The 14,329-nt window shown below is 48.2% G+C and overlaps 1 protein-coding gene across 2 annotated transcripts in view; it reads left to right on the top strand.

Annotated features, from left to right (window-relative positions):
• Nucleotides 1–12,911: 12,911 nt before the first annotated feature.
• LOC142290488 (retinol dehydrogenase 7-like) overlaps nt 12,912–14,329 on the top strand; it is a 59,957-nt gene continuing 58,539 nt past the window's right edge. The window contains exons 1-2 of one of the 2 annotated variants that reach the window (XM_075334447.1): nt 12,912–12,927; nt 13,053–13,103. The gene's annotated coding sequence lies outside the window, so the exon portion shown is untranslated. Of the gene's footprint in view, nt 12,928–12,989; nt 13,104–14,329 lie in introns of those variants that run through there. The other variant, XM_075334446.1, reaches the window with a different exon arrangement.

The following is a 14,329-nucleotide window of genomic DNA, read 5'->3' as shown; positions in this document are numbered from 1 at the left end:
TCTTTTAGCTGCAATTATTTTTTTTGTTGCTTTTTTGCACATTTTCATGCATGTCCCAGGCAGAATTTGCCTAAAAAATGATACCATTTGTATATATCCTTTCGTAGTTTTTTTTTCTGGAGTGTTTGTAGCGGAAAATCTCCAGAAACTACAAGATCAAAAACCACAAATATTGATTGAAGAGTTAGGACTAGTGATGAGCGAGTACTAAAAAGCTCGGGTGCTCGAAGCTCGGGCCGAGCCTCCCAAGATACTCGTGTACTCGGGCCGAGCAACGAGCCCAATGTTATCCTATGGGAGACCCGAGTATTTTTGTGAAATGACCCCCCGGCAGCATGGAGAAACCCTAAAAATGTCACAAAAGTCTCAGAAGAGTGCTCAAATGACATGGCAACAGCATGGGGAAGACCCCTTGAAGCATTTATCACTGAAAAGTCACAGCTGTGAACAATTTTGTCCGCGTTTTACGCCATTTTTACGGACTCACCAGAAAACCTTCCAAAATGACCCCAAAATGATTTTTCATGGCGGAAATGTTAAGGGCACATACCCAATAGTGAGATAGAGCTGGTGTATGTTACTTTTTGAGATTAATACATGAAAGATTTTACGTGAAAACATTGTGTGGCACTCCGATGTCCCTGAGAAGAGACGTACATGAAGGCCTCTTGAGTCTAATGTGCCCATTTTGAGGAAGTGAGTCTTTGTAGTATTTTCCTTTGCCAGGGCAGTCCAAAATTGTGAGGTTCACCAATGCCCCTGCATACAGACGTGCATGAGGGCCTGTAAACCTGAAGTGCCCATTGAAAGGAAGTGGGTCTATTGTAGTATAGCCCTTAGGCAGGGCAGCCAAAAATTGGGAGGCTCCACGTTGTCCCTGGGTAGAGACGTGCATGAGGGCCTCAAAACATTAAGTGTCCATTGTCAGGAAGTGGGTGTATTATAGTATAGCCCTTAGGCAGGGCAGCCAAAAATTGGGAGGCTCCACATTGTCCCTGGATAGAGACGTGCATGATGGCCTGTAAACCTGAAGTGCCCATTGTAAGGAAGTGGGTCTATTGTAGTATAGCCCTTAGGCAGGGCAGCCAAAAATTGGGAGGCTCCACATTGTCCCTGGATAGAGACGTGCATGATGGCCTGTAAACCTGAAGTGCCCATTGTAAGGAAGTGGGTCTATTTTAGTATAGCCCTTTGCCAGGGCAGCCAAAAATTGGGAGGCTCCACGTTGTCCCTGGATAGAGACGTGCATGATGGCCTGTAAACCTGAAGTGCCCATTGTAAGGAAGTGGGTCTATTGTAGTATAGCCCTTAGGCAGGGCAGCCAAAAATTGGGAGGCTCCACATTGTCCCTGGATAGAGACGTGCATGATGGCCTGTAAACCTGAAGTGCCCATTGTCAGGAAGTGGGTGTATTATAGTATAGCCCTTAGGCAGGGCAGCCAAAAATTGGGAGGCTCCACATTGTCCCTGGATAGAGACGTGCATGATGGCCTGTAAACCTGAAGTGCCCATTGTAAGGAAGTGGGTTTATTGTAGTATAGCCCTTAGGCAGGGCAGCCAAAAATTGGGAGGCTCCACATTGTCCCTGGATAGAGACGTGCATGATGGCCTGTAAACCTGAAGTGCCCATTGTAAGGAAGTGGGTCTATTGTAGTATAGCCCTTAGGCAGGGCAGCCAAAAATTGGGAGGCTCCACATTGTCCCTGGATAGAGACGTGCATGATGGCCTGTAAACCTGAAGTGCCCATTGTAAGGAAGTGGGTCTATTTTGGTATAGCCCTTTGCCAGGGCAGCCAAAAATTGGGAGGCTCCACGTTGTCCCTGGATAGAGACGTGCATGATGGCCTGTAAACCTGAAGTGCCCATTGTAAGGAAGTGGGTCTATTGTAGTATAGCCCTTAGGCAGGGCAGCCAAAAATTGGGAGGCTCCACGTTGTCCCTGGGTAGAGACGTGCATGAGGGCCTCAAAACATTAAGTGTCCATTGTCAGGAAGTGGGTGTATTATAGTATAGCCCTTAGGCAGGGCAGCCAAAAATTGGGAGGCTCCACATTGTCCCTGGATAGAGACGTGCATGATGGCCTGTAAACCTGAAGTGCCCATTGTAAGGAAGTGGGTCTATTGTAGTATAGCCCTTAGGCAGGGCAGCCAAAAATTGGGAGGCTCCACGTTGTTCCTGGGTAGAGACGTGCATGAGGGCCTCAAAACATTAAGTGTCCATTGTCAGGAAGTGGGTGTATTATAGTATAGCCCTTAGGCAGGGCAGCCAAAAATTGGGAGGCTCCACGTTGTCCCTGGGTAGAGACGTGCATGAGGGCCTCAAAACATTGTTCCCATTGCAAAGGAGCGGGTCTCCTGTCGTTGTAATGTCCATTCTGCAAAGAATGGGCGAAAAAATTTACCACTGGGGGTATACCTGAAACAAAGGCCTAAGTATTGCAATTTGTAACGGTCATCATCATGGTGGCGCATGAGGAGAAGGAGGAGCAGTCCAGCGATTATCCAAAGTCCAGAAGTGTGTACCCATGGGTGAGTGGAGGTACATGGCAAACTTTAAATTCCGCTCTCATTTGCTGGTGGTGTGGTGAAGTCTGGCCCAATCCAACCCTTGTTCATCTTGATCAGAGTCAGCCTGTCAGCATTTTCAGTTGACAGGCGGGTGCGTTTATCTGTAATGATTCCACCTGCGGCACTAAAAACACGCTCTGACAAAACGCTAGCAGCAGGGCAGGCCAGGACTTCCAAGGCGTAGAGAGCCAATTCATGCCACGTGTCCAGCTTGGATACCCAATAATTGTAAGGCACAGAGGAATGTCGGAGTACAGTTGTTCGATCTGCAAGGTACTCCTTCAGCATCTGGGCAAACTTAGGATTTCTTGTGGCACTACCCCGCACCTCAGGGGCTGTGGTACGTGAGGGGCTGAGAAAACTGTCCCACATCTTAAAGACTGTTCCCCTACCTCTGGCGGATTGGACTTGTGCCTCTCTCGGCTGTACGCCTCGGTTGTCCACTGATTCCTGACCTATGCCGCTAGCGTTTTGTGAGGGGAATGCTTTGCCTACTTCCGTGACTATGGCCTTCCGGAACTGCTGCATTTTGGTTGACCTCTCCTCCACGGGAATAAGAGACAAAAAGTTCTCCTTGTAGCGTGGGTCTAACAGTGTTACCAACCAGTAATGATTGTCGGCCAAGATGTTCTTAACGCGAGGGTCACGAGACAGGCAGCTTACCATAAAGTCAGCCATGTGCGCCAGACTCTTAACAGCCAGGACTTCAGTAGCCTGACCAACAAGATGACTGAACATGCTGTCCTCCTCCTCCTCCTCCTCCTCCTCCTCATCTACCCTGTCCTCTGGCCAGCCACGCTGAACCGAGGATATGACTGGTGTGCATGTCATATCCTCAATTTGGCCGGAGAGTTGCTCCATGTCTTCATCCTCCTCCTCGTCATAGTCCTCCACTGCACGTTGTGATGAGACGAGGCTGGGCTGTGTGTTATCACCCACACCCACTACTGTTTCTTGCTGCAACTCATCGCGCTCCGCCTGCAATGCATCATGTTTGTTTTTCAGCAGAGACCGTTTTAGAAGGCAGAGTAGCGGTATGGTGACGCTAATAATGGCGTCATCACCACTCACCATCTTGGTGGAGTCCTCAAAGTTTTGGAGGATGGTACATAGGTCTGACATCCATCTCCACTCCTCAGGTGTTATGTGTGGAGTTTGACCCATTTCCCGACGGCTTAGGTGATGCAGGTACTCAACAACTGCCCTCTTCTGCTCACATATCCTGACCAACATGTGCAGAGTTGAATTCCAACGCGTGGGGACATCACACACCAGTCTGTGAGCCGGAAGATGCAAACTGCGCTGAAAGCCGGCAAGGCCGGCTGAAGCAGTAGGTGACTTTCGAAAATGTGCAGACAGGCGGCGAACTTTTACCAGCAGATCAGACAGCTCTGGGTATGACTTTAGAAACCGCTGAACCACGAGGTTGAGCACATGGGCCACGCATGGAACATGTGTCAGCTGGCCTCGCCTCAAAGCCGCCACCAGGTTCCGGCCATTGTCACACACGACCTTTCCTGGCTTTAGGTTCAGAGGTGTGAGCCAGTGATCTGCCTGCTGTTTCAGAGCTGTCCACAGCTCTTCTGCATTGTGGGGTTTGTCACCTATGCAGATTAGCTTCAGCACAGCCTGTTGCCGCTTCGCCGAGGCAGTGCTGCAGTGCTTCCAGCTTGTGACTGGTGTGGAGGGTACAGTGGATGAGGATGCGCAGGAGGAGGAGGAGGCTGAAGAGCATGACATTCCGGAGCTGTAGAGTGTGGGTGAAACACTGACTGAGGTAGGGCCTGCAAACCTTGGTGTGGGAAGGACGTGTTCCGTCCCTCGCTCAGACTGGGTCCCAGCTTCCACAATATTAACCCAGTGTGCCGTCAACGAGATGTAGCGGCCTTGCCCACAAGCACTTGTCCACGTGTCTGTGGTTAGGTGGACCTTGGGTGAAACAGCGTTGTTCAGGGCACGTGTGATGTTTTGTGACACGTGGTTATGCAACGCGGGGACGGCACACCGGGAGAAATAGTGGCGGCTGGGGACCGAGTAACGTGGGACAGCTGCCGCCATCAGGTCACGGAATGCTTCTGTCTCCACCAGCCTAAAAGGCAACATTTCCAGCGCAAGCAGTCGCGAAATGTTAGCATTTAGAACTGTGGCATGTGGGGTGTTGGCAGTGTATTTGCGCCTGCGTTCAAAGGTTTGCTGAATGGATAACTGAACGCTGCGCTGGGACAAGGACGTGCTTGATGATGGTGTTCTTTCTGCGTAGGCAACTGCAGGTGCAGGAGTGGAGGAGGCTTGTTCGCAGGCAGCATGGACAGGGGATTGGCTCGCATGCACAACCAGCGAAGACGTAGCAGTGACATCAGCAAGCACTGCTCCTCGACTCTGTTGTACTTCCCACAAAGTCGGGTGCTTGGCTGACATGTGCCTGATCATGCTGGTGGTGGTCAGGCTGCTAGTTTTGGTACCCCTGCTGATGCTGGCACGGCAGGTGTTGCAAATGGCCTTTTTTGAATCATCTGGATCCAACTTAAAAAACTGCCAGACTCGGGAAGACCTAACATTTGTACAGGCACCTTGTGTCGTCGTGTTGTTCCGGGGAACGGTTGCCTGACTTCTGCCTGGGGCCACCACCCTGCTTCTTACTGCCTGTTGTGATGCTACGCCTCCCTCCCCCTGTGCACTGCTGTCCTCGCTCTGCATATCCTCCTGCCAGGTTGGGTCAGTTACTGGATCATCCACCACGTCGTCTTCCTCTTCCGCACCCTGCTCCTCCTCCTGACTTCCTGACAATTGTGTCTCATCATCGTCCACCACTTGTTGAGACACGTTGCCAACTTCGTGAGAACGTGGCTGCTCAAATATTTGGCCATCTGTACAGACGATCTCCTCATGACCCACTTCAATATGAGCTGGCTAGAGGCCAGAATGTGTGAATGGAAACGTGAACAGCTCTTCCGAGTGTCCAAGTGTGGGATCATTAATGTCCGAAGAGGACGTGTACTCAGCCTGGTGGTAGGAAGGAGGATCAGGTTCAGAAATGTGCGGTGCAGTATCACGGCTACTGACACTTGACCGTGTGGAAGACAGAGTGTTTGTGGTGGTGCCAATCTGACTGGAAGCATTATCTGCTATCCAACTAACAACCTGTTGACACTGGTCTTGGTTCAAGAGCGGTGTACTGCTGCGGTCCCTAAGAATTTGGGACAGGACGTGCGAGCGACTAGATGTGGCCCTTTGTTGTGGCGAAATTAGAGCTTGCCCACGACCTCGGCCTCTGCCTGCACCACCATCACGTCCACTTCCTTGTTCCTTGCCAATGCCCTTGCGCATTTTGCAATGCTGTGCACTGCTGACGTGTATATTCACTACTTGTGCGTTATATCAAAGTTTGTGGAAATTGCACACAAGTGCACCTGTACGCTGCCACCAACAGGCACACACGTGCGGTTTTAAAAACCAAGCACGGACGCAATAAGAACCTAACAGGTTTTTTTGGGGAGCGACAATTACAGACAAGTCAGACACTATCTGGACTGTTTTACACTGTGTACACCAGCCCCAGATATGATGAAGGCTGGTATACGGTCACCACTACCCTGCCTGCCTGCCTGCCTGTATACTGGTACAATAGTCCTGACAAGGACTCTTCTGGTCACTAGCCTGTATTCAGACCTGGCTATACCCTGCCTGTATATAGCAACAATAGTCCTGAGAAGGACTCTGCTACTGTACTCCGACCTGGCTATACCCTGCCTGCCTGTATACAACTAGAATAGTCCTGAGAAGGACTTTTGGTCACACTGTTTGCAGCCCTGCAACTGAAAAAGCTATAAAGGGCCGCAAAGCTTTCCCTGAATCAGCGACACTCTCCCTGCACTGACTGTCTGGATAGCTGTGAGCAGAGCACAGCGCGCCGGCCGGTATAAAGGCTCGGTCACGCTGTGCAGGCCGGCCAATCACTGCAATTCCACAACTAACAGGGCTGTGGCATTGCAGTGGTCTGCCAGCCAATCCCTGCATGAGGGCTGGCTCTCAAAAGAGCGCCAACATGCAGAAATGAAGACCACGAGTACAGCACGAGTATCGCGAGATTACTCGGTCCCCGCCGAGCAGCCCGAGTACAGCGATACTCGTGCGAGTACCGAGTAGTTACAAGCATGCTCGCTCATCACTAGTTAGGACGTGTGCGTAAGACAACATTTTTATGGAGGCAGAGCGTTTCAGTTTTTCTTTAGATCCCATTCACTCTGCTGGAACTGTAAAATACTACATACGTTGTGCAACAAAAATACGCAGCGTCAAAAACTGCTTGTTGAAACTTAACCTTGGTTAGTTTCTGCTGCAAAACCTTAGCAAACAAAAAAAAAATTGTATGAGCACTCCCTGATGGTATGTGTATATAGTTTGTTTAGAATCTTTTTTTAATTGGGTCCTCCTTAAAAGAAATAAAAAATCTGAAAAACCACTTAAAAAAACTTTTCCTATTCATTTCTATTGTAAAAGCACTTATATGTTCAGTGTTCTGTGTGTTTGTTTTTTTTCTGCTTCAGGTTTTGAAAAATACGTGGTGGAACAAACGATAAAAATGTGTCACTTCTATGAAGAGGTTCTGATAGAATCCACTCCAAACTAGGCAATGTCTGCTCAAAAGGCTGTAAGTTTCAGGAAAATCTTTTCCAAATTCCATCATAAATACTTAAAAAAAAATAAAAAAATAGGAAATTAAAACATTTTTCCAAAAACTCTCCAATGCTATGCTCACATAGATTTGTTGAGGAGGATTTCTGTTGTGCACACAGCCTTAGGCCTCCTTCACACATCCGTGTCTCCGGTACGTGTGACGTTCGTTTTCACACATACCAGAGACACTGGCACATGTAGACCCATGGGTTTTCGCAGTAATGCATGTTTTCCCATAGACCGTGGAGCATACATGTGTCCGTGTGCTCCACACGTAGACATGTCCATTTTTCTCGGGCAGCACGGGTGTCACACAGACCGCACGGCTGTGATCCGTGTGACATCAGTGTGACACATACTGGAGAACACCACGTTTTGTGAAATAAAATTAATTTCCATACTAACCTTCTCCAGCGCTGCTGTCTCTGCCACTGCTGTCACTTGCTTCCGACCCCCGCTCATTATGCTCATTGCATATTCACTGCACTTCGGGCCGGAAGCAGCAGCAGCGGGGAGTCAGCAAGGTCGGAGACCGAAGATCAGAAGACATCAGCACCATGGACAGTAGCGACTGGCACAGGTGAGCAGAAAGTTCCTTCTCCATACCCACTTTTTACATGTCCGTGCAAAACATGCGTGTTGAGACCATACAGAGCATTTGTTTAACTTATTTATCAAACAGTAACTGAACAACCATTGGGCTGTGTTCACATGCTGTAGGGTCAGAATTAAGTGATTGTTTTAAAGGGAACCTGTCACTTGAAAAAACGCTATTTACCTGTAGATATGGGGTTAATCTACAGGTTAATAGAATTTGGAACCTGCCTGGCGCCAATTCAAACCCCGCTATCAGGAAAAAAAGAACTTCAATCCTCCTGGCAACGTTCTGATTTCAGTCATGGGGGTGGCACCAATACAGGTTCAGTCACCACTTTGTGTATTGAAAGTTGCAGCTATAACCGCCCCCCAGCACTGACTAACAGCCACTCAGCCTAAGAACCTGCTGTCAGTCAGTGTGGGGGATGCAATTACAGCTGCCACTCTTCATACACAGAGCGGTGACTGAACCCGCACCAGCGCCCTGTGACTGAAACCGGAATGATGCTAGCAAGATTTAGGGTGCGACCGCACTTTGCTTTTTACCTGCTTTTTTGCTGCTTTTTCAACTGCTCCGTTTAATGCCAAAATGGATGTGTTCTGCTTTTCAAGCAAAGTCTATGGGAATTTGGGTTTCTTGTCCGCACTATGTGTGGCGCCCCAGGACCTGGTCGCCACAACAGCATTGCCCTCCCAAAGGGTTAATGCTGAGCCTGGAGGTAATTGGGAGATCTATTGGCCAGTAAGTTAACACCCAACACAGTTCTCCCTCCGGCCAGCAGGGGGAGCTCTGAACCTGGAACTTCAGGGAGCATTCTTTAAGTCTGGCTGGAGGGAGGAAGTAGTGGTTAGTCTGTAGACAGGAGTGAAGGAGGACAGACGCAGAGTAGTGCTGCCTTGTAGAACTGGGGCCTAGAGCTGGGATAGCTTGGCCCAGTGAAGCAAGAGGTGCAGAGAGGCACAGCAGAGACTCGGACATCGGAGTCTGTGGTTGCCAGGGCATAAAATCCATCCCTGGTAGCTGAATCCGGAGGGCAGGAGAGCTGCAAGCCCCTGGCCCAGAAGTAATCTGAAGGTACAGCTGCATTCCAAGGGCCCGGTGTAGAATCCAGCAGAGAAGCACCAGAGAGGGCCTGCGCAGTCTACCACACAGAAAAAGGGACGAACAACAAGTCCCAGCAGCAAGAGGGCAATTGCGAACCCAAAGTGCAGTGTCCTAAACAGCAAAGAAAGATTAAGGAGTAGGCCTCATACTCAACTGGCCAAAGATCACCCCAGGCACTTCCAGGCCGGCCGGACCATCTCTACCATCTGTGACGGTCTCCCTGGACTAAGTTTCTGCCGAGTAAAAGAGGAGAAGGTAAAGAGACTACTGTTTGTGCCTGTTTCTTTCATTGCTTGTCGGCCCTGCACCGTGTTAGTCACACAACACCATAGACTTCCACAAGCACCAACTGTGTCCCGGGGCACCGCTCCACCTGTGGGGAGCAGTATCACCATTGCTGCCACTTCATCACCCCGGAGGCCTTACACAGCAGCGGCGGCTTAATAGCCGCATACCACAGGTGGCGTCACGAATACAAACTTAAAGTCATCAGCCACATATTTTACTGACACCCACCAGGGCCACGGAGCCGGGCCCAGCCACCACTGACTACCACCGGACTAGTCCGGCCCGGCACCGGGTGTCCCATAGCCCTGGGGTGGGCGAGTCATATGCAGTTCAAACTGCAGCCTTTTTGTGGCAGAACTTTGGTCAAAAACTCAGCTTTGCAGTGCAAAACCCAAATGGCAAAAACAATTGACATGTTGAAAAAGCAGCAGAAAAGCAGGTAAAAAGCAGAGTGCGGTCGCACCCTAAGGCTATGTGCGCACGTTGCGTACAGTCCACTGCAGAAATTTCTGCAGTGATCTGAAGAGCACATGTGCGCTTTAAATCGCTGCAGAAAAGTCCGTAGTGAAGCCGATTCCATGCGCTCTGCCTGCAGCTCCTGCCATAGACATAGCAGGAGCTGCCGGCAAAGCGCAGGAAAGAAGTGACATGTCACTTCGTTTTACGCAGCGCTTCGGCAGTAGCCGAAGCGCTGCGCTCTAAAACGCCACGTGCGCACGGCCCCTGCACAATCTCCATAGACTGTGCAGGGGACGCAGGACGCATGCAGTTACGCTGCGCTACAAAGCGCAGCGTAACTGCATGTATTTACGCAACGTGCGCACATAGCCTAAAGCTCTTTTCCTCCTGGCAGCGGGGTTTGAATTGCAGGCGTCGGGCAGGTTCCAAATGCAATTAACCTGCAGATTAACCCCATATCTACAGGTTCTTAGTGTTTTTTCACATAACAGGTTCCCTATAAAGAGCAGTTAAAAGACCGCAGTGGCACAGCACTGCTGTTGATATTGTGCACATCTTTTACAACTTGCCGCATAGTTTTATGGGTGGAACAGATGTCCCCCTGAAACAAATCAAAATTTACAAGGAATCTAAAAAGTACAACAGCTAATTGCACGACGTCAGAGACTTGGCTGTTCAGATTGTCATAAAGTGGATTTCTAGATTTTTTTATTTATGGTAGCCTAAAGGCAATCTCTATGTACAAATCAGAAAATCAGTATTAGGCTAGTTTCACACTTGCGTTGAACGGCATCCGTTGCATTGCGTTGTGTGACGGATGCAACGGATGCGTTGCATATAATGGCACAACAGATGCAACGGATCGTACAAAACAATGGAAGGCTTTTTTTTTTATTCTTCTTTACAGTTTTACCGGCAGCAGACTATTGTGAACGCTCAGCTGATCACTCTCACATGCCAGCTGCCGGGCGCTCAGCTGAGCGCTCTCACATGCCGGCGGCCAGGCGCTCAGCTGAGCGCTCTCACAGGCCGGCGGCCGGGTGCTCAGCTGAACGTTCGGCCACCGAGAAACAAAATAAAGTTTCTGTGATTTAAAAAAAAAAAATGAGCATGCGCAGTGAAAAATAAAGGTTTCCGCCACTCAAAAAAACGTTACATGCTGTGTTCCCTCCACCCGATGCAGCGTAAAAATAACGACGATGCGTCGTCCAGCGGATGCAACGCTGACACTTGCATTACAGTGCGTCGTCCATACAAGTCTATGGAGAATAGCGCAGTGCGTTACCGGACTGCGCTATTCTTCATAGTGACGGACTGCGCTGAACGCAAGTGTGAAAGTACCCTTACTTGCCCACTGCCGCATTGTTTTGCTCCTGCTCTGTATTGACAGTTGATGCTGTGACGTCACAATTACAGCACATGACCACCGCCACCAACCACCGAGATTGGCGGTCATGTTAATAATTTTGGCATGATACTGCAGAGCCCAGTGATCGCTATAATTGTGATGTCACCGCTCCAGCCAGGTCAACATAGAGCAGGAGCAGCGGAGAAGCCCATCCATACTTGGTCCGTATTATCAGCATCTGCAACTCAGACTGAATATTGACCCTATTAGGCTATGTGCGCACGTTGCGTAGTGTCCATACTGAAATTTCTGCAGCGATTTGGCAGTGCATGTGCGTTTCAAATCCCTGCAGAAACACTGCGTAATGGATGCAGAGTCTCTGCAGAATAAATGCCGATTTCATGCGCTCTGGATGCTGCCTCTCCCATAGACAGAGTGGGAGCAGCATCCAAAGCGCACCAAATAAGTGACATGTTACTTTTTTGAGCGCAGCGATTTGGATCAAAATTTCAGCATGCAAATCACTGCGCTCTCAAACGCAACGTGCAAATGGATTATGCACAATCTTCATAGATTGTGCAGGGGACGCAGGACGCATGTGTTTACATTGCAGTGCAATATGCAGCGTAAACGCATGAAATTACATAACATGCGCACACAGCCTTAGGCCCGTTTCACATGTCAGTGAAAAACAGACGTTTTTCACTGGCGTGTAAAACACGCACATGTCCCTGCATGTGCCGAAAATCACGGCACACGTGGGTTGTCTAAGTGCAATCCGGGCTCCGTTCTCCATGGCCCGTGATTGCACTTAGGCCCCTTTCACACGTCAGTGATTCTGGTACGTGAGTTAAAATGTTTATTATTTTAAAAGCAAGTTTTTTTCTGGCACGTGTTTCACGGACCACACCACTGCGTGGTCCGTGGAACATCAGTGATGCCAGAAAAAAATGGACACACGCGGGTACGCTGCACGGAGACACGTGCAGTGACAAATCACTGACGTGTGAGCAGACCCATTCATTATAATGGGTTTGCGTATGTCCGTGATTCTGGTACGTTTAAAAAAAAGCACAAACGTACCAGAATCACTGACGTGTGAAAGGGGCCTAAAGTCAATGGTTCTATTCAGATAAACAATTTGTGAAAAGATACAAACACAATCAGAAATTAAATTAAAAAAAAAATTGCAGTTTGCAAAGATTCTTCCTTCAGGACAAAAATTGTCATTGTATATGGATGAAATATGTGTTCAGTAGTGCCGATGCCAGTATGAAAAGGATAAGATCTGTAATTGGTGTGAGTAAATCCTTAAGCTGGGTTTACACACTGCAACATCGCAAAGGACATCGCTGTAACGTCACCGGTTTGGTGACGCAATAGCGACCTCCCTAAGTCTCTGCTAAGTCTCTGGTGAGCGTTCAAACAGGCAAACCTGGCCAACAACTCAACAGCGATCCGGACCTGCAGAACGACCTAGCTGGTTGTTTGGGGACGTTGATAAGCAGCCTTTTGAAAGGGAAGTTGCTAACAAAGTCGCTGCAAAGTCTTCACACACTGAAACTTCATGCTGCACAGCGGGAAACAAAGGACCTAGGAATGGTCCTGAACGATTTGTAACAATTACAACTTCACAGCAGGGGCCGGGTCGCTGATAGGTTTCACACACTGCAACATCGCAAACAACATCGCTATTGCGTCACAAAACCGGTGACGTTACAGCGATGTCGTTTGAGATGTTGCAGTGTGTAAACCCAGCTTTAGAAATGAATGATCGTTGTTTAAAGCTCACAGATCAGTAATAATTAACAGAAGCAAACAAGACTAGTTTCCAATGTCGCCGTTTTTGGAGTTGGTTTGCATTTCCTTTTTATAGCTTAGTATTGGTATGGTTGTCTGTATTTATTCTTTAATAAGTAGAACAACCTAATTTATTCCAGCACCTGCTGTGTTAAAAGTCATGTTCAGTTTATCCAATCAGCAGATTCTTTCTTCTCTCCTCCCAAACTAGGTTATTACACGGATTCCAGGCTGAGGCCCTAAGAAGACCCTATCTCCAAAGGTAAGTGCGTTCCCTATTCCGGCACCATTCATACTTATATATACACTGACCAGCTGATGTATGGACTTCCAGACATGGAATCCTTACGTCTCTGCTTTTTGTGGCTTCTACTTTTGTGTAATACTATAGATTTTTAACACTTTTTGTATTGTATCCATATGCAAACTAAGTTTGATTAGTTTTGAATCTAAGATCCTATGTTCCCAGGCAGCGGCTTCTTAACGGTTTCCCTGAACTATAGTTAATGTTGTAAGGAAACAGCTGTTTCACCTTCAAAATCATGTGGCCATTATGATCGGCTGCTATGTCCTTGATTGTAAGGTGAAAAGATCAGATAGTGCAGGGCTGCTGCGCTCAGAAGCCACAGTGTGAATGAAACCTAAGCAGTGGGACCCCCTTTGGAGACGTATTTCAGGTTGAATAATAATGCTTCCCCTTTTTATAATATTATCCAATTTTCCAATATGTTAACTAAATTTAATTTCTAATGGTTTTAACGAGATCACAGCCTGTAGTCTTTGAGCCTTGATTGCTTTCTTTGCTCTTTTCTAATTGTCTTGGTTATGTAATATTACAGGTATTCAGATCAATAGAATAGGGTGTTTAAAAATGTACTAAAAACCCTGTGAAGCATCCTTTACACATCTGTACAAAACACAAACACGTGTGTGTGTGTGTGTGTGTGTGTGTGTGTGTGTGTGTGTGTGTATTCTACATGTGACATCTGGGTATCACACAGACAGCATGAACTTGTATACTTGCCTGTCTCCGGCGCTGCTATTACTTCCGAGTCTGCACTGAGTGCAGTGAAATATGCATGAGCATAATGAGCGGGCCCGGAAGCAACAGCAACGCTGGAGGCAGCTGTGCCAAAGTCAGGTAAATATATAAAAATTCTTTATTTTTAAGTGACACATATTTTCTCCAGTATACACGGATCATAGCCGTGTGCCGGCCATGTCACTTCCGTGCTGCCAGGAAAAATTGATTTGTTGTTGTGTGGAACACACGGACGTGTGCGCAAACCCAATGATTTTAATGGGTCTACGTGAGGACTCAGTACGTCTGAAGGAGGCCTCCATACAGTTTTTTTTTTTTACAGGGGTCCTTCCAAATGTATGTCAGGAGCTGAGCTCATATCATACCTGTAGGATTTGGCAGTGTTACAAAGACACCATCTTTCTACAACAACAGCAACCAGAGCTAGCTCTGTTCACAGCACGGCC

The sequence above is a fragment of the Anomaloglossus baeobatrachus genome, chromosome 2, assembly GCF_048569485.1.
Source record: "Anomaloglossus baeobatrachus isolate aAnoBae1 chromosome 2, aAnoBae1.hap1, whole genome shotgun sequence".
Taxonomy (NCBI): Eukaryota; Metazoa; Chordata; class Amphibia; order Anura; family Aromobatidae; genus Anomaloglossus; species Anomaloglossus baeobatrachus.
Note: the sequence above shows the minus strand (reverse complement) of the source record. Positions and strands in the feature narration are given on the sequence as shown.